The 22,500-nt window shown below is 46.0% G+C and overlaps 18 non-coding genes across 18 annotated transcripts in view; all 18 read right to left on the reverse strand.

The window, feature by feature from the left end:
- Positions 1 to 60, reverse strand: part of trnaf-gaa (transfer RNA phenylalanine (anticodon GAA)) — a 73-nt gene extending 13 nt beyond the window's left edge. Inside the window, exon 1 of the tRNA in view lies at positions 1 to 60. This exon is cut by the window's left edge and continues 13 nt beyond it. This is a non-coding gene — a tRNA (tRNA-Phe).
- Positions 61 to 345: 285 nt separating this feature from the next.
- trnaf-gaa (transfer RNA phenylalanine (anticodon GAA)) lies at positions 346 to 418 on the reverse strand. Its single transcript has one exon. It is a non-coding gene; the product is annotated as a tRNA-Phe (tRNA).
- Positions 419 to 711: 293 nt separating this feature from the next.
- Positions 712 to 784, reverse strand: trnaf-gaa (transfer RNA phenylalanine (anticodon GAA)). Its single transcript has one exon. It is a non-coding gene; the product is annotated as a tRNA-Phe (tRNA).
- A 293-nt stretch (positions 785 to 1,077) lies between these two features.
- On the reverse strand, positions 1,078 to 1,150 carry trnaf-gaa (transfer RNA phenylalanine (anticodon GAA)). The gene has a single exon. It is a non-coding gene; the product is annotated as a tRNA-Phe (tRNA).
- A 650-nt stretch (positions 1,151 to 1,800) lies between these two features.
- trnaf-gaa (transfer RNA phenylalanine (anticodon GAA)) lies at positions 1,801 to 1,873 on the reverse strand. The gene has a single exon. It is a non-coding gene; the product is annotated as a tRNA-Phe (tRNA).
- A 294-nt stretch (positions 1,874 to 2,167) lies between these two features.
- Positions 2,168 to 2,240, reverse strand: trnaf-gaa (transfer RNA phenylalanine (anticodon GAA)). The gene has a single exon. It is a non-coding gene; the product is annotated as a tRNA-Phe (tRNA).
- Positions 2,241 to 2,900: 660 nt separating this feature from the next.
- On the reverse strand, positions 2,901 to 2,973 carry trnaf-gaa (transfer RNA phenylalanine (anticodon GAA)). Its single transcript has one exon. It is a non-coding gene; the product is annotated as a tRNA-Phe (tRNA).
- A 662-nt stretch (positions 2,974 to 3,635) lies between these two features.
- On the reverse strand, positions 3,636 to 3,708 carry trnaf-gaa (transfer RNA phenylalanine (anticodon GAA)). The gene has a single exon. It is a non-coding gene; the product is annotated as a tRNA-Phe (tRNA).
- Positions 3,709 to 4,002: 294 nt separating this feature from the next.
- On the reverse strand, positions 4,003 to 4,075 carry trnaf-gaa (transfer RNA phenylalanine (anticodon GAA)). The gene has a single exon. It is a non-coding gene; the product is annotated as a tRNA-Phe (tRNA).
- Positions 4,076 to 4,368: 293 nt separating this feature from the next.
- On the reverse strand, positions 4,369 to 4,441 carry trnaf-gaa (transfer RNA phenylalanine (anticodon GAA)). The gene has a single exon. It is a non-coding gene; the product is annotated as a tRNA-Phe (tRNA).
- A 4,024-nt stretch (positions 4,442 to 8,465) lies between these two features.
- trnaf-gaa (transfer RNA phenylalanine (anticodon GAA)) lies at positions 8,466 to 8,538 on the reverse strand. Its single transcript has one exon. It is a non-coding gene; the product is annotated as a tRNA-Phe (tRNA).
- A 662-nt stretch (positions 8,539 to 9,200) lies between these two features.
- trnaf-gaa (transfer RNA phenylalanine (anticodon GAA)) lies at positions 9,201 to 9,273 on the reverse strand. The gene has a single exon. It is a non-coding gene; the product is annotated as a tRNA-Phe (tRNA).
- A 4,024-nt stretch (positions 9,274 to 13,297) lies between these two features.
- Positions 13,298 to 13,370, reverse strand: trnaf-gaa (transfer RNA phenylalanine (anticodon GAA)). Its single transcript has one exon. It is a non-coding gene; the product is annotated as a tRNA-Phe (tRNA).
- A 662-nt stretch (positions 13,371 to 14,032) lies between these two features.
- Positions 14,033 to 14,105, reverse strand: trnaf-gaa (transfer RNA phenylalanine (anticodon GAA)). The gene has a single exon. It is a non-coding gene; the product is annotated as a tRNA-Phe (tRNA).
- Positions 14,106 to 14,399: 294 nt separating this feature from the next.
- On the reverse strand, positions 14,400 to 14,472 carry trnaf-gaa (transfer RNA phenylalanine (anticodon GAA)). Its single transcript has one exon. It is a non-coding gene; the product is annotated as a tRNA-Phe (tRNA).
- Positions 14,473 to 14,765: 293 nt separating this feature from the next.
- Positions 14,766 to 14,838, reverse strand: trnaf-gaa (transfer RNA phenylalanine (anticodon GAA)). Its single transcript has one exon. It is a non-coding gene; the product is annotated as a tRNA-Phe (tRNA).
- Positions 14,839 to 18,862: 4,024 nt separating this feature from the next.
- trnaf-gaa (transfer RNA phenylalanine (anticodon GAA)) lies at positions 18,863 to 18,935 on the reverse strand. Its single transcript has one exon. It is a non-coding gene; the product is annotated as a tRNA-Phe (tRNA).
- Positions 18,936 to 19,597: 662 nt separating this feature from the next.
- Positions 19,598 to 19,670, reverse strand: trnaf-gaa (transfer RNA phenylalanine (anticodon GAA)). Its single transcript has one exon. It is a non-coding gene; the product is annotated as a tRNA-Phe (tRNA).
- Between the last annotated feature and the right edge of the window lie 2,830 nt (positions 19,671 to 22,500).

Genomic DNA, 22,500 nt, shown 5'->3' on the forward strand with positions numbered 1-22,500 from the left:
GATTGAACCAGGGACCTTCAGATCTTCAGTCTAACGCTCTCCCGACTGAGCTATTTCGGCTCTCTTTTCAAGGAGGTACGTGCTAGAGAAATTGATTCAGTCCTTGTATCTAAAAGGAAAGCCAATTCTGTTATTCATCTTAACCAATTTCTGTCAAGATGGTGGGTTCCTCGTCCTGAAACCTTGATTTGAACCAGGGACCTGTGGATCCACACTCTTAGATCTGATCTATTTTGCATTGGCTCTTTTAAAGTATGTGATAAGACATTGTTTCAGTCCTTGGACTTTGGAGAAGAATCCTCTTCTCATCTTAAAAAGGAACTCGTTAAATGGCTGTTTCATCCATGCCGAAACCCGGGATTGAACCAGGGACCTTTAGATCTTCAGTCTAACGCTCTCCCAACTGAGCTATTTCGGCTCTCTTATCAAGGAGGTACGTGCTAGAGAAATTGATTCAGTCCTTGTATCTAAAAGGAAAGCTAATTCTGTTATTCATCTTAACCAATATCTGTCAAGATGGTGGGTTCCTCGTCCTGAAACCTTGATTTGAACCAGGGACCTGTGGATCCACGGAGTCACACTCTTAGAACTGATCTATTTTGCATTGGCTCTTTTAAAGTATGTGATAAGACATTTTTTCAGTCCTTGGACTTTGGAGAAGAATCCTCTTCTCATCTTAAAGAGGAACTCGTTAAATGGCTGTTTCATCCATGCCGAAACCCGGGATTGAACCAGGGACCTTTAGATCTTCAGTCTAACGCTCTCCCGACTGAGCTATTTCGGCTCTCTTTTCAAGGAGGTACGTGCTAGAGAAATTTATTCAGTCCTTGTATCTAAAAGGAAAGCCAATTCTGTTATTCATCTTAACAAATACCTGTCAAGATGGTGGGTTCCTCGTCCTGAAACCTTGATTTGAACCAGGGACCTGTGGATCCACAGAGTCACACTCTTAGATCTGATCTATTTTGCATTGGCTCTTTTAAAGTATGTGATAAGACATTTTTTCAGTCCTTGGACTTTGGAGAAGAATCCTCTTCTCATCTTAAAAAGGAACTCGTTAAATGGCTGTTTCATCCATGCCGAAACCCGGGATTGAACCAGGGACCTTTAGATCTTCAGTCTAACGCTCTCCCGACTGAGCTATTTCGGCTCTCTTTTCAAGGAGGTACGTGCTAGAGAAATTGATTCAGTCCTTGTATCTAAAAGGAAAGCCAATTCTGTTATTCATCTTAACCAATTTCTGTCAAGATGGTGGGTTCCTCGTCCTGAAACCTTGATTTGAACCAGGGACCTGTGGATCCACACTCTTAGATCTGATCTATTTTGCATTGGCTCTTTTAAAGTGTGTGACAAGACAGTTGTTTCAGTCCTTGGACTTCGGAGAAGAATCCTCTTCTCATCTTAAAAAGAAACCCTTTAAATGGCTCATTCATCCATACCGAAACCCAGGATTGAACCAGGGACTTTCAGATCTTCAGTCTAACGCTCTCCCAACTGAGCAATTTCGGCTCTTTTCAAGGAGGTACGTGCTAGAGAAATTGATTCAGTCCTTGTATCTAAAAGGAAAGCTAATTCTGTTATTCATCTTAACCAATATCTGTCAAGATGGTGGGTTCCTCGTCCTGAAACCTTGATTTGAACCAGGGACCTGTGGATCCACGGAGTCACACTCTTAGAACTGATCTATTTTGCATTAGCTCTTTTAAAGTATGTGATAAGACATTTTTTCAGTCCTTGGACTTTGGAGAAGAATCCTCTTCTCATCTTAAAAACGAACTCTTTAAATGGCTGTTTCATCCATGCCGAAACCCGGGATTGAACCAGGGACCTTTAGATCTTCAGTCTAACGCTCTCCCGACTGAGCTATTTCGGCTCTCTTTTCAAGGAGGTACGTGCTAGAGAAATTGATTCAGTCCTTGTATCTAAAAGGAAAGCCAATTCTGTTATTCATCTTAACCAATATCTGTCAAGATGGTGTGTTTCCCTTGCTAAAACCTTGATTTGACCTAGCAACCTTTGAATCGAGAGAGTCACACTCTTAGAACTGATCTATTTTGCAGTGGCTCTTTTAAAGTGTGTGACAAGACAGTTGTTTCAGTCCTTGGACTTCGGAGAAGAATCCTCTTCTCATCTTAAAAAGAAACCCTTTAAATGGCTGTTTCATCCATGCCGAAACCCGGGATTGAACCAGGGACCTTTAGATCTTCAGTCTAACGCTCTCCCGACTGAGCTATTTCGGCTCTCTTTTCAAGGAGGTACGTGCTAGAGAAATTTATTCAGTCCTTGTATCTAAAAGGAAAGCCAATTCTGTTATTCATCTTAACCAATATCTGTCAAGATGGTGTGTTTCCCTTGCTAAAACCTTGATTTGACCTAGCAACCTTTGAATCGAGAGAGTCACACTCTTAGAACTGATCTATTTTGCAGTGGCTCTTTTAAAGTGTGTGACAAGACAGTTGTTTCAGTCCTTGGACTTTGGAGAAGAATCCTCTTCTCATCTTAAAAACAAACCCTTTAAATGGCTGTTTCATCCATGCCGAAACTCGGGATTGAACCAGGGACCTTCAGATCTTCAGTTTAACGCTCTCCCGACTGAGCTATTTTGGCTCTCTTTTCAAGGAGGTACGTGCTAGAGAAATTGATTCAGTCCTTGTATCTAAAAGGAAAGCCAATTCTGTTATTCATCTTAACCAATATCTGTCAAGATGGTGGGTTCCTCGTCCTGAAACCTTGATTTGAACCAGGGACCTGTGAATCCACGGAGTCACACTCTTAGAACTGATCTATTTTGCATTGGCTCTTTTAAAGTATGTGATAAGACATTTTTTCAGTCCTTGGACTTTGGAGAAGAATCCTCTTCTCATCTTAAAAACGAACTCTTTAAATGGCTGTTTCATCCATGCCGAAACCCGGGATTGAACCAGGGACCTTTAGATCTTCAGTCCAACGCTCTCCCGACTGAGCTATTTCGGCTCTCTTTTTTTAAGGAGGTACGTGCTAGAGAAATTTATTCAGTCCTTGTATCTAAAAGGAAAGCCAATTCTGTTATTCATCTTAACCAATATCTGTCAAGATGGTGTGTTTCCCTTGCTAAAAACTTGATTTGACCTAGCAACCTTTGAATCCAGAGAGTCACACTCTTAGAACTGATCTATTTTGCAGTGGCTCTTTTAAAGTGTGTGACAAGACAGTTGTTTCAGTCCTTGGACTTCGGAGAAGAATCCTCTTCTCATCTTAAAAAGAAACCCTTTAAATGGCTGTTTCATCCATGCCGAAACTCGGGATTGAACCAGGGACCTTCTGATCTTCAGTCTAACGCTCACCCGACTGAGCTATTTTGGCTCTCTTTTCAAGGAGGTACGTGCTAGAGAAATTGATTCAGTCCTTGTATCTAAAAGGAAAGCCAATTCTGTTATTCATCTTAACCAATATCTGTCAAGATGGTGGGTTCCTCGTCCTGAAACCTTGATTTGAACCAGGGACCTGTGAATCCACGAAGTCACACTCTTAGAACTGATCTATTTTGCATTGGCTCTTTTAAAGTATGTGATAAGACATTTTTTCAGTCCTTGGACTTTGGAGAAGAATCCTCTTCTCATCTTAAAAACGAACTCTTTAAATGGCTGTTTCATCCATGCCGAAACCCGGGATTGAACCAGGGACCTTTAGATCTTCAGTCTAACGCTCTCCCGACTGAGCTATTTCGGCTCTCTTTTCAAGGAGGTACGTGCTAGAGAAATTTATTCAGTCCTTGTATCTAAAAGGAAAGCCAATTCTGTTATTCATCTTAACCAATATCTGTCAAGATGGTGTGTTTCCCTTGCTAAAACCTTGATTTGACCTAGCAACCTTTGAATCGAGAGAGTCACACTCTTAGAACTGATCTATTTTGCAGTGGCTCTTTTAAAGTGTGTGACAAGACAGTTGTTTCAGTCCTTGGACTTTGGAGAAGAATCCTCTTCTCATCTTAAAAAGAAACCCTTTAAATGGCTGTTTCATCCATGCCGAAACTCGGGATTGAACCAGGGACCTTCAGATCTTCAGTCTAACGCTCTCCCGACTGAGCTATTTTGGCTCTCTTTTCAAGGAGGTACGTGCTAGAGAAATTGATTCAGTCCTTGTATCTAAAAGGAAAGCCAATTCTGTTATTCATCTTAACCAATATCTGTCAAGATGGTGGGTTCCTCGTCCTGAAACCTTGATTTGAACCAGGGACCTGTGAATCCACGAAGTCACACTCTTAGAACTGATCTATTTTGCATTGGCTCTTTTAAAGTATGTGATAAGACATTTTTTCAGTCCTTGGACTTTGGAGAAGAATCCTCTTCTCATCTTAAAAACGAACTCTTTAAATGGCTGTTTCACCCATGCCGAAACCCGGGATTGAACCAGGGACCATTAGATCTTCAGTCTAACGCTCTCCCGACTGAGCTATTTCGGCTCTCTTTTCAAGGAGGTACGTGCTAGAGAAATTTATTCAGTCCTTGTATCTAAAAAATGCCAAAATGGCGGCGCCCTCTACGGCGGCGGCTGGATCTGCTCCCGACAGTTTCTCACATTCTAGTCAAAAACCCCAATCTTCGACTCAGTTTATGAGGGCGAACAAAGACAACTCTAACTGTAGATTAATATACGATCGCAGTTTTTTGCTGGATATGCGAACATCCAGAAATCCAGCGCAAATTTCGACGATCACTCTGGAGTGTTTACTTAGCCTCGGAGTGCTACGTCAACAGAACGAAGCGGCCGACAAAGCAGCGAGTAAAAGTGGCAAGCGGAAGCGCTGTGACCGGGGAAGGAAACGAGGTTGTCGGGCCGGGCTAACGGCTCGGATGAAGGCTAAACCCTTCAAAACGCCTCTACCATCCATTTTCCTATCCAACGTCCGCTCCCTGGACAACAAACTGGACCTTTTACAAGTGGAATTTACATCGAACCGCGAATTGACGAACTGTTGTGCTTTAATTCTGACGGAGACATGGCTAAACTCATCTATCCCGAATGACGCTGTTAGCATTGTGGGGCTAACTGCTTTCCGCGCTGATAGAAGCGGCGAACTCACCGGCAAAAGCAAGGGGGGCGGTCTATGCATTTATACCAACAACAACTGGTGTAAAAATGCGAAGATAATATCGAAACACTGCTCACGAGACATTGAGCTTTTGACGGTGATCTGCAGACCTTTCTACCTACCGAGGGAGTTTAGCGCGACCATCATTACTGCCGTGTACGTGCCCCCCAGCGCTAATACGAAGGAGGCAATGGACGTTCTCTACCGAACTGTGAGTGAACTGCAGCATGCTTACTCCGAGTGCATTTTTATTGCGGCGGGGGACTTTAACCAGGCCAATATGAAAACAGTTCTCCCGCATTTCCATCAGCATGTAAACTTTGCTACAAGAGGTAGGAACACATTAGACCTGGCCTACACAAACATCAAAGGTGCATATAAAGCAGCCCCCCGCCCCCATCTTGGCTCATCAGATCACCTTTCTATTATGCTAATTCCAGCATACAAGCCCCTGCTGACCAGAGAAAAACCTACAGTGAAGCAGGTGAGGGTGTGGTCTGAGGGGGCAATGGAGGCACTACAGGACTGCTTTGATTGCACTGATTGGGACATGTTTAAATCGGCTGCCACTTACAACAACAAAATAAATATAGATGAGTACGCCATTTCTGTGTCAGCCTACATCAGTAAATGCGCAGAAGACGTCAGCAATAACAAAACTATATGCACCCGTGCCAATCAGAAGCCCTGGATGACTGCTGAAATACGAAAACAACTAAAAGTACGGAACCTTGCCTTTAGATCTGGTGACAAGGAGGCGCTGTTATCAGCGAGGGCTAACCTGAACCGGGCTATCAGACTAGCAAAGCGAACGCACAGTCAAAAAATCCAGGAACGTTTCCTCAGCACAACCAACACCAGGGATATGTGGAAAGGCATTCAGGCCATCACCAGTTACAAGCCAACCACCGCCCCAGTGCAGAACACTAGCATGGACTTTCTGAATGACCTCAACAAATTCTTTGGAAGGTTCGAGGCACAAAACGGCACCCCTGCAGCGAAAGCGGTTCCAAATCAGGGCGAAAGAGCACTCCACCTGGACTCATCTGACGTGAGGAAGACCCTGAGAAGGGTCAACACAAGGAAGGCTCCAGGCCCGGACAACATTCCGGGGCGGGTACTTAGGGAGTGCGCCGATCAGCTGGCTTGTGTACTAACAGACATTTTCAACACCTCGCTAGACCAAGCCAAAGTACCATCATGCTTCAAATTTGCCAACATCATCCCAGTGCCAAAGAAACCCCAGGTCTTATCACTCAACGATTACCGGCCCGTTGCACTGACTCCTATCATAATGAAGTGCTTTGAGAGACTGGTTAAAGAGCACATCACCTCCAGTCTCCCCTCCTCATTCGACCCCTTTCAGTTTGCCTACAGGACAAACCGCTCCACCAGGGATGCCATCTCCTCTGCGCTTCACCTGAGCCTGACACATCTAGAGGAGAAGAACACCCATGTGCGGATGCTGTTCCTGGACTTCAGTTCAGCATTCAACACCATCATCCCACAACATCTGGTGGACAAAATGAGACTCCTGGGTTTCAACACCCCCCTGCGGAACTGGCTGCTGGACTTCCTCTGTGACAGACCCCAATCAGTGCGGATAGGTCAGAACAGTTCAGATGTCATCTACCTCAGCACGGGCTCCCCCCAAGGCTGCGTCCTAAGCCCCTTGCTGTTCACCTTGATGACACACGACTGCGTCCCTAGGTCCGCCACAAACCACATCGTGAAGTATGCTGACGACACAACAGTGGTGGGCCTCATCAGGGATGACAACGACCTGGCCTACAGAGAGGAGGTGGAGCAGTTGGTGGGCTGGTGCAGGGACAACAGCCTGGTCCTGAATGTCGACAAAACTAAAGAGATCATTGTCGACTTTAGGAAAACCCAGCCCAACCATGCCCCACTTTGCATCAACAACAAGGCTGTGGAGGTTGTCAGCAGTATCAAGTTCCTAGGGGTGCACATTACAAACAAACTCACCTGGTCCGTAAACACTGCATCACTGGTTAAGAGGGCACAGCAGCGCCTGTACTTCCTGCGGAGGATGAGGAGAGCCCACCTGCCCCCACCCTCCCTCATTACATTCTACAGGGGCACCATAGAGAGTATCCTGACCAGCTGTATCTCTGTGTGGTGTGGAGGCTGCAGCGCTACCGACTGGGGTAGTGTTAGGAGGGTAACGAGGACAGCAGAGAAAATAATCGGGACTACACTTCCCTCCATTCAGGACATTGGCCAGAAGCACTGCCTATCCCATGCTAAAAACATTACCGGGGACCCCTCTCACCCCCATCATGGACTGTTCACTCTGCTAGCCTCTGGGAAGAGGTACTGCAGTGTGCGGTGCAGGACCACCAGGCTCCGCAATAGTCTAGTCCCCCTGGCCATTAGACTGTTAAATGGTCAATCTAACATATAGTTAACTTAAATCTAAACGGCTGCTAATCTGACTTTTGCACTACTGGCAGTCTTTTTTATAGCTTGCCACTCCTTGCACATTGCTCTCTGCACTATTGTAATTACAGCGTTATTGTTACAGTGTTAATGTTACTGTGTACCTGACTTGTTAACCTGACTGCCCATTTTGCGCATCTGGTTAGCTACTCTTCTTGCACTATCGGAACTATGGTAAAATACTATACGTAGCCAAAATACAATACAACATTATTTATATCTGTACATTCAAGGAAACTGTGGGGGTCAGATGCATCGACATTTCGTTCTGTATACACGTGTACTAGAATGACAATAAAGTAGATCTGAATCTGAATCTGAATCTAAAAGGAAAGCCAATTCTGTTATTCATCTTAACCAATATCTGTCAAGATGGTGTGTTTCCCTTGCTAAAACCTTGATTTGACCTAGCAACCTTTGAATCGAGAGAGTCACACTCTTAGAACTGATCTATTTTGCAGTGGCTCTTTTAAAGTGTGTGACAAGACAGTTGTTTCAGTCCTTGGACTTTGGAGAAGAATCCTCTTCTCATCTTAAAAAGAAACCCTTTAAATGGCTGTTTCATCCATGCAGAAACTCGGGATTGAACCAGGGACCTTCAGAACTTCAGTCTAACGCTCTCCCGACTGAGCTATTTTGGCTCTCTTTTCAAGGAGGTACGTGCTAGAGAAATTGATTCAGTCCTTGTATCTAAAAGGAAAGCCAATTCTGTTATTCATCTTAACCAATATCTGTCAAGATGGTGGGTTCCTCGTCCTGAAACCTTGATTTGAACCAGGGACCTGTGAATCCACGGAGTCACACTCTTAGAACTGATCTATTTTGCATTGGCTCTTTTAAAGTATGTGATAAGACATTTTTTCAGTCCTTGGACTTTGGAGAAGAATCCTCTTCTCATCTTAAAAACGAACTCTTTAAATGGCTGTTTCATCCATGCCGAAACCCGGGATTGAACCAGGGACCTTTAGATCTTCAGTCTAACGCTCTCCCGACTGAGCTATTTCGGCTCTCTTTTTTTAAGGAGGTACGTGCTAGAGAAATTTATTCAGTCCTTGTATCTAAAAGGAAAGCCAATTCTGTTATTCATCTTAACCAATATCTGTCAAGATGGTGTGTTTCCCTTGCTAAAAACTTGATTTGACCTAGCAACCTTTGAATCCAGAGAGTCACACTCTTAGAACTGATCTATTTTGCAGTGGCTCTTTTAAAGTGTGTGACAAGACAGTTGTTTCAGTCCTTGGACTTTGGAGAAGAATCCTCTTCTCATCTTAAAAAGAAACCCTTTAAATGGCTGTTTCATCCATGCCGAAACTCGGGATTGAACCAGGGACCTTCTGATCTTCAGTCTAACGCTCACCCGACTGAGCTATTTTGGCTCTCTTTTCAAGGAGGTACGTGCTAGAGAAATTGATTCAGTCCTTGTATCTAAAAGGAAAGCCAATTCTGTTATTCATCTTAACCAATATCTGTCAAGATGGTGGGTTCCTCGTCCTGAAACCTTGATTTGAACCAGGGACCTGTGAATCCACGAAGTCACACTCTTAGAACTGATCTATTTTGCATTGGCTCTTTTAAAGTATGTGATAAGACATTTTTTCAGTCCTTGGACTTTGGAGAAGAAGCCTCTTCTCATCTTAAAAACGAACTCTTTAAATGGCTGTTTCACCCATGCCGAAACCCGGGATTGAACCAGGGACCATTAGATCTTCAGTCTAACGCTCTCCCGACTGAGCTATTTCGGCTCTCTTTTCAAGGAGGTACGTGCTAGAGAAATTTATTCAGTCCTTGTATCTAAAAAATGCCAAAATGGCGGCGCCCTCTACGGCGGCGGCTGGATCTGCTCCCGACAGTTTCTCACATTCTAGTCAAAAACCCCAATCTTCGACTCAGTTTATGAGGGCGAACAAAGACAACTCTAACTGTAGATTAATATACGATCGCAGTTTTTTGCTGGATATGCGAACATCCAGAAATCCAGCGCAAATTTCGACGATCACTCTGGAGTGTTTACTTAGCCTCGGAGTGCTACGTCAACAGAACGAAGCGGCCGACAAAGCAGCGAGTAAAAGTGGCAAGCGGAAGCGCTGTGACCGGGGAAGGAAACGAGGTTGTCGGGCCGGGCTAACGGCTCGGATGAAGGCTAAACCCTTCAAAACGCCTCTACCATCCATTTTCCTATCCAACGTCCGCTCCCTGGACAACAAACTGGACCTTTTACAAGTGGAATTTACATCGAACCGCGAATTGACGAACTGTTGTGCTTTAATTCTGACGGAGACATGGCTAAACTCATCTATCCCGAATGACGCTGTTAGCATTGTGGGGCTAACTGCTTTCCGCGCTGATAGAAGCGGCGAACTCACCGGCAAAAGCAAGGGGGGCGGTCTATGCATTTATACCAACAACAACTGGTGTAAAAATGCGAAGATAATATCGAAACACTGCTCACGAGACATTGAGCTTTTGACGGTGATCTGCAGACCTTTCTACCTACCGAGGGAGTTTAGCGCGACCATCATTACTGCCGTGTACGTGCCCCCCAGCGCTAATACGAAGGAGGCAATGGACGTTCTCTACCGAACTGTGAGTGAACTGCAGCATGCTTACTCCGAGTGCATTTTTATTGCGGCGGGGGACTTTAACCAGGCCAATATGAAAACAGTTCTCCCGCATTTCCATCAGCATGTAAACTTTGCTACAAGAGGTAGGAACACATTAGACCTGGCCTACACAAACATCAAAGGTGCATATAAAGCAGCCCCCCGCCCCCATCTTGGCTCATCAGATCACCTTTCTATTATGCTAATTCCAGCATACAAGCCCCTGCTGACCAGAGAAAAACCTACAGTGAAGCAGGTGAGGGTGTGGTCTGAGGGGGCAATGGAGGCACTACAGGACTGCTTTGATTGCACTGATTGGGACATGTTTAAATCGGCTGCCACTTACAACAACAAAATAAATATAGATGAGTACGCCATTTCTGTGTCAGCCTACATCAGTAAATGCGCAGAAGACGTCAGCAATAACAAAACTATATGCACCCGTGCCAATCAGAAGCCCTGGATGACTGCTGAAATACGAAAACAACTAAAAGTACGGAACCTTGCCTTTAGATCTGGTGACAAGGAGGCGCTGTTATCAGCGAGGGCTAACCTGAACCGGGCTATCAGACTAGCAAAGCGAACGCACAGTCAAAAAATCCAGGAACGTTTCCTCAGCACAACCAACACCAGGGATATGTGGAAAGGCATTCAGGCCATCACCAGTTACAAGCCAACCACCGCCCCAGTGCAGAACACTAGCATGGACTTTCTGAATGACCTCAACAAATTCTTTGGAAGGTTCGAGGCACAAAACGGCACCCCTGCAGCGAAAGCGGTTCCAAATCAGGGCGAAAGAGCACTCCACCTGGACTCATCTGACGTGAGGAAGACCCTGAGAAGGGTCAACACAAGGAAGGCTCCAGGCCCGGACAACATTCCGGGGCGGGTACTTAGGGAGTGCGCCGATCAGCTGGCTTGTGTACTAACAGACATTTTCAACACCTCGCTAGACCAAGCCAAAGTACCATCATGCTTCAAATTTGCCAACATCATCCCAGTGCCAAAGAAACCCCAGATCTTATCACTCAACGATTACCGGCCCGTTGCACTGACTCCTATCATAATGAAGTGCTTTGAGAGACTGGTTAAAGAGCACATCACCTCCAGTCTCCCCTCCTCATTCGACCCCTTTCAGTTTGCCTACAGGACAAACCGCTCCACCAGGGATGCCATCTCCTCTGCGCTTCACCTGAGCCTGACACATCTAGAGGAGAAGAACACCCATGTGCGGATGCTGTTCCTGGACTTCAGTTCAGCATTCAACACCATCATCCCACAACATCTGGTGGACAAAATGAGACTCCTGGGTTTCAACACCCCCCTGCGGAACTGGCTGCTGGACTTCCTCTGTGACAGACCCCAATCAGTGCGGATAGGTCAGAACAGTTCAGATGTCATCTACCTCAGCACGGGCTCCCCCCAAGGCTGCGTCCTAAGCCCCTTGCTGTTCACCTTGATGACACACGACTGCGTCCCTAGGTCCGCCACAAACCACATCGTGAAGTATGCTGACGACACAACAGTGGTGGGCCTCATCAGGGATGACAACGACCTGGCCTACAGAGAGGAGGTGGAGCAGTTGGTGGGCTGGTGCAGGGACAACAGCCTGGTCCTGAATGTCGACAAAACTAAAGAGATCATTGTCGACTTTAGGAAAACCCAGCCCAACCATGCCCCACTTTGCATCAACAACAAGGCTGTGGAGGTTGTCAGCAGTATCAAGTTCCTAGGGGTGCACATTACAAACAAACTCACCTGGTCCGTAAACACTGCATCACTGGTTAAGAGGGCACAGCAGCGCCTGTACTTCCTGCGGAGGATGAGGAGAGCCCACCTGCCCCCACCCTCCCTCATTACATTCTACAGGGGCACCATAGAGAGTATCCTGACCAGCTGTATCTCTGTGTGGTGTGGAGGCTGCAGCGCTACCGACTGGGGTAGTGTTAGGAGGGTAACGAGGACAGCAGAGAAAATAATCGGGACTACACTTCCCTCCATTCAGGACATTGGCCAGAAGCACTGCCTATCCCATGCTAAAAACATTACCGGGGACCCCTCTCACCCCCATCATGGACTGTTCACTCTGCTAGCCTCTGGGAAGAGGTACTGCAGTGTGCGGTGCAGGACCACCAGGCTCCGCAATAGTCTAGTCCCCCTGGCCATTAGACTGTTAAATGGTCAATCTAACATATAGTTAACTTAAATCTAAACGGCTGCTAATCTGACTTTTGCACTACTGGCAGTCTTTTTTATAGCTTGCCACTCCTTGCACATTGCTCTCTGCACTATTGTAATTACAGCGTTATTGTTACAGTGTTAATGTTACTGTGTACCTGACTTGTTAACCTGACTGCCCATTTTGCGCATCTGGTTAGCTACTCTTCTTGCACTATCGGAACTATGGTAAAATACTATACGTAGCCAAAATACAATACAACATTATTTATATCTGTACATTCAAGGAAACTGTGGGGGTCAGATGCATCGACATTTCGTTCTGTATACACGTGTACTAGAATGACAATAAAGTAGATCTGAATCTGAATCTGAATCTAAAAGGAAAGCCAATTCTGTTATTCATCTTAACCAATATCTGTCAAGATGGTGTGTTTCCCTTGCTAAAACCTTGATTTGACCTAGCAACCTTTGAATCGAGAGAGTCACACTCTTAGAACTGATCTATTTTGCAGTGGCTCTTTTAAAGTGTGTGACAAGACAGTTGTTTCAGTCCTTGGACTTTGGAGAAGAATCCTCTTCTCATCTTAAAAAGAAACCCTTTAAATGGCTGTTTCATCCATGCAGAAACTCGGGATTGAACCAGGGACCTTCAGAACTTCAGTCTAACGCTCTCCCGACTGAGCTATTTTGGCTCTCTTTTCAAGGAGGTACGTGCTAGAGAAATTGATTCAGTCCTTGTATCTAAAAGGAAAGCCAATTCTGTTATTCATCTTAACCAATATCTGTCAAGATGGTGGGTTCCTCGTCCTGAAACCTTGATTTGAACCAGGGACCTGTGAATCCACGGAGTCACACTCTTAGAACTGATCTATTTTGCATTGGCTCTTTTAAAGTATGTGATAAGACATTTTTTCAGTCCTTGGACTTTGGAGAAGAATCCTCTTCTCATCTTAAAAACGAACTCTTTAAATGGCTGTTTCATCCATGCCGAAACCCGGGATTGAACCAGGGACCTTTAGATCTTCAGTCTAACGCTCTCCCGACTGAGCTATTTCGGCTCTCTTTTTTTAAGGAGGTACGTGCTAGAGAAATTTATTCAGTCCTTGTATCTAAAAGGAAAGCCAATTCTGTTATTCATCTTAACCAATATCTGTCAAGATGGTGTGTTTCCCTTGCTAAAAACTTGATTTGACCTAGCAACCTTTGAATCCAGAGAGTCACACTCTTAGAACTGATCTATTTTGCAGTGGCTCTTTTAAAGTGTGTGACAAGACAGTTGTTTCAGTCCTTGGACTTCGGAGAAGAATCCTCTTCTCATCTTAAAAAGAAACCCTTTAAATGGCTGTTTCATCCATGCCGAAACTCGGGATTGAACCAGGGACCTTCTGATCTTCAGTCTAACGCTCACCCGACTGAGCTATTTTGGCTCTCTTTTCAAGGAGGTACGTGCTAGAGAAATTGATTCAGTCCTTGTATCTAAAAGGAAAGCCAATTCTGTTATTCATCTTAACCAATATCTGTCAAGATGGTGGGTTCCTCGTCCTGAAACCTTGATTTGAACCAGGGACCTGTGAATCCACGAAGTCACACTCTTAGAACTGATCTATTTTGCATTGGCTCTTTTAAAGTATGTGATAAGACATTTTTTCAGTCCTTGGACTTTGGAGAAGAATCCTCTTCTCATCTTAAAAACGAACTCTTTAAATGGCTGTTTCATCCATGCCGAAACCCGGGATTGAACCAGGGACCTTTAGATCTTCAGTCTAACGCTCTCCCGACTGAGCTATTTCGGCTCTCTTTTCAAGGAGGTACGTGCTAGAGAAATTTATTCAGTCCTTGTATCTAAAAGGAAAGCCAATTCTGTTATTCATCTTAACCAATATCTGTCAAGATGGTGTGTTTCCCTTGCTAAAACCTTGATTTGACCTAGCAACCTTTGAATCGAGAGAGTCACACTCTTAGAACTGATCTATTTTGCAGTGGCTCTTTTAAAGTGTGTGACAAGACAGTTGTTTCAGTCCTTGGACTTTGGAGAAGAATCCTCTTCTCATCTTAAAAAGAAACCCTTTAAATGGCTGTTTCATCCATGCCGAAACTCGGGATTGAACCAGGGACCTTCAGATCTTCAGTCTAACGCTCTCCCGACTGAGCTATTTTGGCTCTCTTTTCAAGGAGGTACGTGCTAGAGAAATTGATTCAGTCCTTGTATCTAAAAGGAAAGCCAATTCTGTTATTCATCTTAACCAATATCTGTCAAGATGGTGGGTTCCTCGTCCTGAAACCTTGATTTGAACCAGGGACCTGTGAATCCACGAAGTCACACTCTTAGAACTGATCTATTTTGCATTGGCTCTTTTAAAGTATGTGATAAGACATTTTTTCAGTCCTTGGACTTTGGAGAAGAATCCTCTTCTCATCTTAAAAACGAACTCTTTAAATGGCTGTTTCACCCATGCCGAAACCCGGGATTGAACCAGGGACCATTAGATCTTCAGTCTAACGCTCTCCCGACTGAGCTATTTCGGCTCTCTTTTCAAGGAGGTACGTGCTAGAGAAATTTATTCAGTCCTTGTATCTAAAAAATGCCAAAATGGCGGCGCCCTCTACGGCGGCGGCTGGATCTGCTCCCGACAGTTTCTCACATTCTAGTCAAAAACCCCAATCTTCGACTCAGTTTATGAGGGCGAACAAAGACAACTCTAACTGTAGATTAATATACGATCGCAGTTTTTTGCTGGATATGCGAACATCCAGAAATCCAGCGCAAATTTCGACGATCACTCTGGAGTGTTTACTTAGCCTCGGAGTGCTACGTCAACAGAACGAAGCGGCCGACAAAGCAGCGAGTAAAAGTGGCAAGCGGAAGCGCTGTGACCGGGGAAGGAAACGAGGTTGTCGGGCCGGGCTAACGGCTCGGATGAAGGCTAAACCCTTCAAAACGCCTCTACCATCCATTTTCCTATCCAACGTCCGCTCCCTGGACAACAAACTGGACCTTTTACAAGTGGAATTTACATCGAACCGCGAATTGACGAACTGTTGTGCTTTAATTCTGACGGAGACATGGCTAAACTCATCTATCCCGAATGACGCTGTTAGCATTGTGGGGCTAACTGCTTTCCGCGCTGATAGAAGCGGCGAACTCACCGGCAAAAGCAAGGGGGGCGGTCTATGCATTTATACCAACAACAACTGGTGTAAAAATGCGAAGATAATATCGAAACACTGCTCACGAGACATTGAGCTTTTGACGGTGATCTGCAGACCTTTCTACCTACCGAGGGAGTTTAGCGCGACCATCATTACTGCCGTGTACGTGCCCCCCAGCGCTAATACGAAGGAGGCAATGGACGTTCTCTACCGAACTGTGAGTGAACTGCAGCATGCTTACTCCGAGTGCATTTTTATTGCGGCGGGGGACTTTAACCAGGCCAATATGAAAACAGTTCTCCCGCATTTCCATCAGCATGTAAACTTTGCTACAAGAGGTAGGAACACATTAGACCTGGCCTACACAAACATCAAAGGTGCATATAAAGCAGCCCCCCGCCCCCATCTTGGCTCATCAGATCACCTTTCTATTATGCTAATTCCAGCATACAAGCCCCTGCTGACCAGAGAAAAACCTACAGTGAAGCAGGTGAGGGTGTGGTCTGAGGGGGCAATGGAGGCACTACAGGACTGCTTTGATTGCACTGATTGGGACATGTTTAAATCGGCTGCCACTTACAACAACAAAATAAATATAGATGAGTACGCCATTTCTGTGTCAGCCTACATCAGTAAATGCGCAGAAGACGTCAGCAATAACAAAACTATATGCACCCGTGCCAATCAGAAGCCCTGGATGACTGCTGAAATACGAAAACAACTAAAAGTACGGAACCTTGCCTTTAGATCTGGTGACAAGGAGGCGCTGTTATCAGCGAGGGCTAACCTGAACCGGGCTATCAGACTAGCAAAGCGAACGCACAGTCAAAAAATCCAGGAACGTTTCCTCAGCACAACCAACACCAGGGATATGTGGAAAGGCATTCAGGCCATCACCAGTTACAAGCCAACCACCGCCCCAGTGCAGAACACTAGCATGGACTTTCTGAATGACCTCAACAAATTCTTTGGAAGGTTCGAGGCACAAAACGGCACCCCTGCAGCGAAAGCGGTTCCAAATCAGGGCGAAAGAGCACTCCACCTGGACTCATCTGACGTGAGGAAGACCCTGAGAAGGGTCAACACAAGGAAGGCTCCAGGCCCGGACAACATTCCGGGGCGGGTACTTAGGGAGTGCGCCGATCAGCTGGCTTGTGTACTAACAGACATTTTCAACACCTCGCTAGACCAAGCCAAAGTACCATCATGCTTCAAATTTGCCAACATCATCCCAGTGCCAAAGAAACCCCAGATCTTATCACTCAACGATTACCGGCCCGTTGCACTGACTCCTATCATAATGAAGTGCTTTGAGAGACTGGTTAAAGAGCACATCACCTCCAGTCTCCCCTCCTCATTCGACCCCTTTCAGTTTGCCTACAGGACAAACCGCTCCACCAGGGATGCCATCTCCTCTGCGCTTCACCTGAGCCTGACACATCTAGAGGAGAAGAACACCCATGTGCGGATGCTGTTCCTGGACTTCAGTTCAGCATTCAACACCATCATCCCACAACATCTGGTGGACAAAATGAGACTCCTGGGTTTCAACACCCCCCTGCGGAACTGGCTGCTGGACTTCCTCTGTGACAGACCCCAATCAGTGCGGATAGGTCAGAACAGTTCAGATGTCATCTACCTCAGCACGGGCTCCCCCCAAGGCTGCGTCCTAAGCCCCTTGCTGTTCACCTTGATGACACACGACTGCGTCCCTAGGTCCGCCACAAACCACATCGTGAAGTATGCTGACGACACAACAGTGGTGGGCCTCATCAGGGATGACAACGACCTGGCCTACAGAGAGGAGGTGGAGCAGTTGGTGGGCTGGTGCAGGGACAACAGCCTGGTCCTGAATGTCGACAAAACTAAAGAGATCATTGTCGACTTTAGGAAAACCCAGCCCAACCATGCCCCACTTTGCATCAACAACAAGGCTGTGGAGGTTGTCAGCAGTATCAAGTTCCTAGGGGTGCACATTACAAACAAACTCACCTGGTCCGTAAACACTGCATCACTGGTTAAGAGGGCACAGCAGCGCCTGTACTTCCTGCGGAGGATGAGGAGAGCCCACCTGCCCCCACCCTCCCTCATTACATTCTACAGGGGCACCATAGAGAGTATCCTGACCAGCTGTATCTCTGTGTGGTGTGGAGGCTGCAGCGCTACCGACTGGGGTAGTGTTAGGAGGGTAACGAGGACAGCAGAGAAAATAATCGGGACTACACTTCCCTCCATTCAGGACATTGGCCAGAAGCACTGCCTATCCCATGCTAAAAACATTACCGGGGACCCCTCTCACCCCCATCATGGACTGTTCACTCTGCTAGCCTCTGGGAAGAGGTACTGCAGTGTGCGGTGCAGGACCACCAGGCTCCGCAATAGTCTAGTCCCCCTGGCCATTAGACTGTTAAATGGTCAATCTAACATATAGTTAACTTAAATCTAAACGGCTGCTAATCTGACTTTTGCACTACTGGCAGTCTTTTTTATAGCTTGCCACTCCTTGCACATTGCTCTCTGCACTATTGTAATTACAGCGTTATTGTTACAGTGTTAATGTTACTGTGTACCTGACTTGTTAACCTGACTGCCCATTTTGCGCATCTGGTTAGCTACTCTTCTTGCACTATCGGAACTATGGTAAAATACTATACGTAGCCAAAATACAATACAACATTATTTATATCTGTACATTCAAGGAAACTGTGGGGGTCAGATGCATCGACATTTCGTTCTGTATACACGTGTACTAGAATGACAATAAAGTAGATCTGAATCTGAATCTGAATCTAAAAGGAAAGCCAATTCTGTTATTCATCTTAACCAATATCTGTCAAGATGGTGTGTTTCCCTTGCTAAAACCTTGATTTGACCTAGCAACCTTTGAATCGAGAGAGTCACACTCTTAGAACTGATCTATTTTGCAGTGGCTCTTTTAAAGTGTGTGACAAGACAGTTGTTTCAGTCCTTGGACTTTGGAGAAGAATCCTCTTCTCATCTTAAAAAGAAACCCTTTAAATGGCTGTTTCATCCATGCAGAAACTCGGGATTGAACCAGGGACCTTCAGAACTTCAGTCTAACGCTCTCCCGACTGAGCTATTTTGGCTCTCTTTTCAAGGAGGTACGTGCTAGAGAAATTGATTCAGTCCTTGTATCTAAAAGGAAAGCCAATTCTGTTATTCATCTTAACCAATATCTGTCAAGATGGTGGGTTCCTCGTCCTGAAACCTTGATTTGAACCAGGGACCTGTGAATCCACGGAGTCACACTCTTAGAACTGATCTATTTTGCATTGGCTCTTTTAAAGTATGTGATAAGACATTTTTTCAGTCCTTGGACTTTGGAGAAGAATCCTCTTCTCATCTTAAAAACGAACTCTTTAAATGGCTGTTTCATCCATGCCGAAACCCGGGATTGAACCAGGGACCTTTAGATCTTCAGTCTAACGCTCTCCCGACTGAGCTATTTCGGCTCTCTTTTTTTAAGGAGGTACGTGCTAGAGAAATTTATTCAGTCCTTGTATCTAAAAGGAAAGCCAATTCTGTTATTCATCTTAACCAATATCTGTCAAGATGGTGTGTTTCCCTTGCTAAAAACTTGATTTGACCTAGCAACCTTTGAATCCAGAGAGTCACACTCTTAGAACTGATCTATTTTGCAGTGGCTCTTTTAAAGTGTGTGACAAGACAGTTGTTTCAGTCCTTGGACTTTGGAGAAGAATCCTCTTCTCATCTTAAAAAGAAACCCTTTAAATGGCTGTTTCATCCATGCCGAAACTCGGGATTGAACCAGGGACCTTCTGATCTTCAGTCTAACGCTCACCCGACTGAGCTATTTTGGCTCTCTTTTCAAGGAGGTACGTGCTAGAGAAATTGATTCAGTCCTTGTATCTAAAAGGAAAGCCAATTCTGTTATTCATCTTAACCAATATCTGTCAAGATGGTGGGTTCCTCGTCCTGAAACCTTGATTTGAACCAGGGACCTGTGAATCCACGAAGTCACACTCTTAGAACTGATCTATTTTGCATTGGCTCTTTTAAAGTATGTGATAAGACATTTTTTCAGTCCTTGGACTTTGGAGAAGAAGCCTCTTCTCATCTTAAAAACGAACTCTTTAAATGGCTGTTTCACCCATGCCGAAACCCGGGATTGAACCAGGGACCATTAGATCTTCAGTCTAACGCTCTCCCGACTGAGCTATTTCGGCTCTCTTTTCAAGGAGGTACGTGCTAGAGAAATTTATTCAGTCCTTGTATCTAAAAAATGCCAAAATGGCGGCGCCCTCTACGGCGGCGGCTGGATCTGCTCCCGACAGTTTCTCACATTCTAGTCAAAAACCCCAATCTTCGACTCAGTTTATGAGGGCGAACAAAGACAACTCTAACTGTAGATTAATATACGATCGCAGTTTTTTGCTGGATATGCGAACATCCAGAAATCCAGCGCAAATTTCGACGATCACTCTGGAGTGTTTACTTAGCCTCGGAGTGCTACGTCAACAGAACGAAGCGGCCGACAAAGCAGCGAGTAAAAGTGGCAAGCGGAAGCGCTGTGACCGGGGAAGGAAACGAGGTTGTCGGGCCGGGCTAACGGCTCGGATGAAGGCTAAACCCTTCAAAACGCCTCTACCATCCATTTTCCTATCCAACGTCCGCTCCCTGGACAACAAACTGGACCTTTTACAAGTGGAATTTACATCGAACCGCGAATTGACGAACTGTTGTGCTTTAATTCTGACGGAGACATGGCTAAACTCATCTATCCCGAATGACGCTGTTAGCATTGTGGGGCTAACTGCTTTCCGCGCTGATAGAAGCGGCGAACTCACCGGCAAAAGCAAGGGGGGCGGTCTATGCATTTATACCAACAACAACTGGTGTAAAAATGCGAAGATAATATCGAAACACTGCTCACGAGACATTGAGCTTTTGACGGTGATCTGCAGACCTTTCTACCTACCGAGGGAGTTTAGCGCGACCATCATTACTGCCGTGTACGTGCCCCCCAGCGCTAATACGAAGGAGGCAATGGACGTTCTCTACCGAACTGTGAGTGAACTGCAGCATGCTTACTCCGAGTGCATTTTTATTGCGGCGGGGGACTTTAACCAGGCCAATATGAAAACAGTTCTCCCGCATTTCCATCAGCATGTAAACTTTGCTACAAGAGGTAGGAACACATTAGACCTGGCCTACACAAACATCAAAGGTGCATATAAAGCAGCCCCCCGCCCCCATCTTGGCTCATCAGATCACCTTTCTATTATGCTAATTCCAGCATACAAGCCCCTGCTGACCAGAGAAAAACCTACAGTGAAGCAGGTGAGGGTGTGGTCTGAGGGGGCAATGGAGGCACTACAGGACTGCTTTGATTGCACTGATTGGGACATGTTTAAATCGGCTGCCACTTACAACAACAAAATAAATATAGATGAGTACGCCATTTCTGTGTCAGCCTACATCAGTAAATGCGCAGAAGACGTCAGCAATAACAAAACTATATGCACCCGTGCCAATCAGAAGCCCTGGATGACTGCTGAAATACGAAAACAACTAAAAGTACGGAACCTTGCCTTTAGATCTGGTGACAAGGAGGCGCTGTTATCAGCGAGGGCTAACCTGAACCGGGCTATCAGACTAGCAAAGCGAACGCACAGTCAAAAAATCCAGGAACGTTTCCTCAGCACAACCAACACCAGGGATATGTGGAAAGGCATTCAGGCCATCACCAGTTACAAGCCAACCACCGCCCCAGTGCAGAACACTAGCATGGACTTTCTGAATGACCTCAACAAATTCTTTGGAAGGTTCGAGGCACAAAACGGCACCCCTGCAGCGAAAGCGGTTCCAAATCAGGGCGAAAGAGCACTCCACCTGGACTCATCTGACGTGAGGAAGACCCTGAGAAGGGTCAACACAAGGAAGGCTCCAGGCCCGGACAACATTCCGGGGCGGGTACTTAGGGAGTGCGCCGATCAGCTGGCTTGTGTACTAACAGACATTTTCAACACCTCGCTAGACCAAGCCAAAGTACCATCATGCTTCAAATTTGCCAACATCATCCCAGTGCCAAAGAAACCCCAGATCTTATCACTCAACGATTACCGGCCCGTTGCACTGACTCCTATCATAATGAAGTGCTTTGAGAGACTGGTTAAAGAGCACATCACCTCCAGTCTCCCCTCCTCATTCGACCCCTTTCAGTTTGCCTACAGGACAAACCGCTCCACCAGGGATGCCATCTCCTCTGCGCTTCACCTGAGCCTGACACATCTAGAGGAGAAGAACACCCATGTGCGGATGCTGTTCCTGGACTTCAGTTCAGCATTCAACACCATCATCCCACAACATCTGGTGGACAAAATGAGACTCCTGGGTTTCAACACCCCCCTGCGGAACTGGCTGCTGGACTTCCTCTGTGACAGACCCCAATCAGTGCGGATAGGTCAGAACAGTTCAGATGTCATCTACCTCAGCACGGGCTCCCCCCAAGGCTGCGTCCTAAGCCCCTTGCTGTTCACCTTGATGACACACGACTGCGTCCCTAGGTCCGCCACAAACCACATCGTGAAGTATGCTGACGACACAACAGTGGTGGGCCTCATCAGGGATGACAACGACCTGGCCTACAGAGAGGAGGTGGAGCAGTTGGTGGGCTGGTGCAGGGACAACAGCCTGGTCCTGAATGTCGACAAAACTAAAGAGATCATTGTCGACTTTAGGAAAACCCAGCCCAACCATGCCCCACTTTGCATCAACAACAAGGCTGTGGAGGTTGTCAGCAGTATCAAGTTCCTAGGGGTGCACATTACAAACAAACTCACCTGGTCCGTAAACACTGCATCACTGGTTAAGAGGGCACAGCAGCGCCTGTACTTCCTGCGGAGGATGAGGAGAGCCCACCTGCCCCCACCCTCCCTCATTACATTCTACAGGGGCACCATAGAGAGTATCCTGACCAGCTGTATCTCTGTGTGGTGTGGAGGCTGCAGCGCTACCGACTGGGGTAGTGTTAGGAGGGTAACGAGGACAGCAGAG

This window comes from Urocampus carinirostris, chromosome 2, assembly GCF_059441175.1.
Source record: "Urocampus carinirostris isolate Australia breed hairy pipefish chromosome 2, RoL_Ucar_1.0, whole genome shotgun sequence".
Taxonomy (NCBI): domain Eukaryota; kingdom Metazoa; phylum Chordata; class Actinopteri; order Syngnathiformes; family Syngnathidae; genus Urocampus; species Urocampus carinirostris.